This window comes from Suncus etruscus, chromosome 16 (genome assembly GCF_024139225.1).
Source record: "Suncus etruscus isolate mSunEtr1 chromosome 16, mSunEtr1.pri.cur, whole genome shotgun sequence".
Classification (NCBI taxonomy): Eukaryota; Metazoa; Chordata; class Mammalia; order Eulipotyphla; family Soricidae; genus Suncus; species Suncus etruscus.
This window is the reverse complement of record NC_064863.1, coordinates 38,880,305-38,884,365: the sequence shown is the minus strand read 5'-3', so window position 1 is coordinate 38,884,365 and position 4,061 is coordinate 38,880,305.

Sequence of the window (4,061 nt, the reverse complement as noted above, 5' to 3'; positions counted from 1 at the left end):
CACCAATGTTGTCCTCCCTCTACCCCTTTTCTCAGCATGCATCCCAGATCCCCCTCATTTATTCCCCCGGGTTGCTAGTATAAGTGGTCCCCTTTGTGTCTAGCTTGTTGTAGACTGGGTATCGATTCTGTTGTTGTTGGCTTTGGATTTGGTGTTTAAGTTTGATCATTTCTTATTTTGACACGATATTCATATGACTGTTTGGTCTTCGTACCCTCCATTATTTTCCCCCTCAATTTGTGAGGCAGAACAAGAAGTTCAAGTTATGTGCTTTGGTTAGAAGGAAAGAAAAAAAAAAGATGTACAAAATTCAAACAAGTAAAAAAAAAACAAAACAAAACGGGAGGCTATAAATATCAATTTAATAGAAGGAAAGCAAAAAGCAAAAAAAAAATTACAACAGTACAAAAAAAAAATCAAACAAGAAAAGCCTGAAAAGCACCACAGCAATAAGAACCTCAGCAATAAGGACAACAACCAAACAATAACCAACCATAGTCCTGAGATAAAACAAAACAACACACAAAAAACAAAACAAAACAAAAACAAGCAACAAATAACAATAACAAAAAATTCAATTTGTGCTGCTTTTTTTTTTTTTTTGCATAGGCACAGTAAATATTAGGACGATTAGAAAGGAAATTCCCTTGGCCTAAGAGTACAGGGTTTCTCTGTCCTTGAAGTATACTGTTATGTGAATAGCTACAGGCTCCGTACATGCTCTTATTCTCTCCCCTAGGTCCTTTTGTGATATCTGGAAACATTCCGCTCAGTCGTGGATGATAAAATCAGGTCTCTGTAACTAGAGATCTTAGTATTTGCACAGGTCATAGGGTGGATCCTAGGATGGAGTCTTTCTTTAAGGTTCTGGAAGTTCTGTTCCATCACTGTTGTTTTAATCAGTCTTCTGTAGTTGGTGAGCTAATTTTAATATTAGAAGTTCTTTTAATTGGCTTGTGCCTTCAATTTGCCAAATTATATTTTCAAGTGAATTCTAGTGCATAGTAATATGACAAGATTTGGAAGCAGATCAATTGAGGCTGACTATTGACATTATAACACAAGTGTTGATTTACTCTATATGTGATTTGATGGTTATATTTTGTTTGGAATACTTGTTTGAAATAAGCAATTGTTTGAAATAATCTCTTTCAATATACAGTCTTAAATAAGAGTTATGAGTAAATATTTTAAACAGGTAAAGTACATGTTTCATTTGTGGGCATTTGGATATAAATGTGAAAAACTAGGTACCATAATTTTTGGTTGGTAATTATAAAAATAAAAGTATTCTGTTCCTCTCTAAATAAGATAGCAATTGAAAATTGACTAATGTGAAATAATGGCATGATACTACAATACATAAGTGTGATCTTCAAACTTTATTTTGCGCAATAGAAACATGTGACAGTGGCGATATTTCTTAATTTTGTTGATTCCCACTATAACGATTTACACAAATAAGATAAAATATCTTCTTAATAGCTAGAGAGATAGTATAGTAGGTAAGGCATTTGTCTTACACATAACTAACCCGGGTTTAATTTCTGGTCCTACATATAATCCCCTCATCATGACCAGGGATTAGCTCTAAAAAGAAAACAATAAAATTATCTAGGAAATAATTATAAATTATTAGCTTTCAATTATGTTAATAAATAAATATATCTGCTACTGAAAATAACTTACATGAAAAGTACAATTTTTATTTTTAATATATTGAATGAAAACAGGCTTGAAAGTTTTCCCTATTACCACATTTTTTATTTTAAGTGCTGATAATAATTTTTAGTAATCTCAGTAACATACCCTGATAGTAAAATAAAGAAAGCATTTTACTTGTGAATAATAATTAATTATGAAATTGTTTGTTCTCTGGTCTGAGGAAATTTTTATTAGAACATGATTTCTCCTTTATTAGTAATTCATCAAAAGCACAGTTACCCTGAGTACTATTTGTTTTGTGTTATTATTATACTTAAAAAACAATTACTAACATTAGTGACTATGTATAATTAAACAGAAATAGAAAGTGAAATCACCTACCAAAATTTGCCATACAGTTAAATTATTAGAATATTGCCCTCTAGCTGGAAGACCAGTCTATGACAGAAAGCTTACCACAAAGAATGGTGAAAGTTGTTTGGGTAGTGATTGGTTCATGGTGACAGTGATTCTTGGAAGTGATCACTCTGGACATGAACTGGGTGCTGAATGGGGGATAAAGTGACATGCATGGTACCTACCCCTTAATTAGCAATAGTGAAAATCACAGTGTAAAAAAAGAAAAGAGAAAGAAGTAAATGCCTGTCACTGGAGAAACTGGAGACATTGGTGGCCAGAAATGTGTACTGTATTGCAAAACAAAGTGTCTGAAAGAGAATAAAAGGAAGAGAGAGAGAAAGAGAGGCGGAGAAAGATAGACAAGAAAAAATGCATGCCTCAGAGACAAGAAAAGAAAAGTCATCAAGGAGGGTGAGAGAAAAACTGAGGATATTGGTAGTTGGAAATGTGCACTAGTGAAGGTTGTTGTACAGTGTATGAATGTAAGTCAATAATGAACATTATTTGTAAAAAAAAAAAAAAACACAAACTCTATTATGAACAATCTTGTTTGTTTTTGTTTGTTTTGTTTTTTGGGCTACACCCGGTGGTGCTCAGGGGTTACTCCTGGCTGTCTGCTCAGAAATAGCTCCTGGCAGGCACGGGGGACCATATGGGACACCAGGATTCGAACCAACCACCTTTGGTTCTGGATCGGCTGCTTGTAAGGCAAACGCCGCTGTGCTATCTCTCCGGGCCCTATGAACAATCTTTTAACCATGATGCTTAAATAAAAATGTTTTGACTGACATTGACCTGCTCAAAAGAGACTTCCCTTAACACTAAGAAGACTTGACAACAACAAAGACCTGCTTACAGGACAAGGTTCTTTGCATTGCCCTTTAATTGTGAGGTGAAATGAGAGGATGCTCTGCACCATCCTGACTGCAATATAGGATATGCAGATTCTAGGATCTTTAATACAGAAACATGATGCCAACAACAGAGACTGTGTGAAAAATAAAAGTGTATTGGCACTACAGACAATGACCTGGATTGGACAAACTAGTTTGCCTGGGGCCTAGAGTTGGTCTTATGCCAGGAAACTTCAGGGGTAGGGTCTCCTTGTATTTAGGTCAATGCTTTTCTTTTACATGTCGCTCATATTTTGGTGGGCCTATGCAAACAATAATTGCCATTCTAACACCGTTTTTAGTGTGCTCCTTTGATTCTAATCCTTAAGAAGAGCAACACACTTAAACCTTTGAGGTTAACTTAAACTAATATGCATGTGCATGGAAATGTAAAAAAGTACTTTGCCTTCAATGTTTAAGGAGTTACATAAGTTTTATGGCTTTAGATTGCTTTGTGTGCTACTAAGAAATATTATGTACTACAATCTGGGGACTTGAGGGACAAAGTAATTGTACATGGGTTCTGTTTTATTTTTCTTAATGTTCTTTGGCTGAAAGTTCAAAGTTAAGATATCAGCAATGGGACTACTGAGAATTCTGTTTATGAGTGATTGTCCTTCCACTGTAACTCTACCTTGTCCTCTTTCTTTGCATCTTTGTTCTCATAATTAAAAATAAAAAATTAATAAAAATGTTTTGAAATTGTCTTTCATTAATTTACCTGCATATTTATAAGTTTTGATTCAACTATTGAATTCAAGTATTGTGAATTTGAAACTATAATCTATAAAGCATCTAAAATATATTCATCTCCATTTTCTTTTCTTTGTATAAATAAGATATGTCTTTATTTGTATATTAAAATATGTGTATAAACACCTAATAAGTATGTGGAGAGATTAATTTATAGCTAAAGTTTCTAAAAATATCAGTTTGTATACTGTATAGTATTTTAAAAAATAAGTTTAACTATTTTAAATTTTGGTTTCCAGTCCTGTTCATGTTATTGCATGATCATTACTTTTCACCATTGCACCAATTTTCATGGTTAAAATACATTAAAATATGCATCTATATTCTAACAAGTTAAACTTTGTTTTAGGA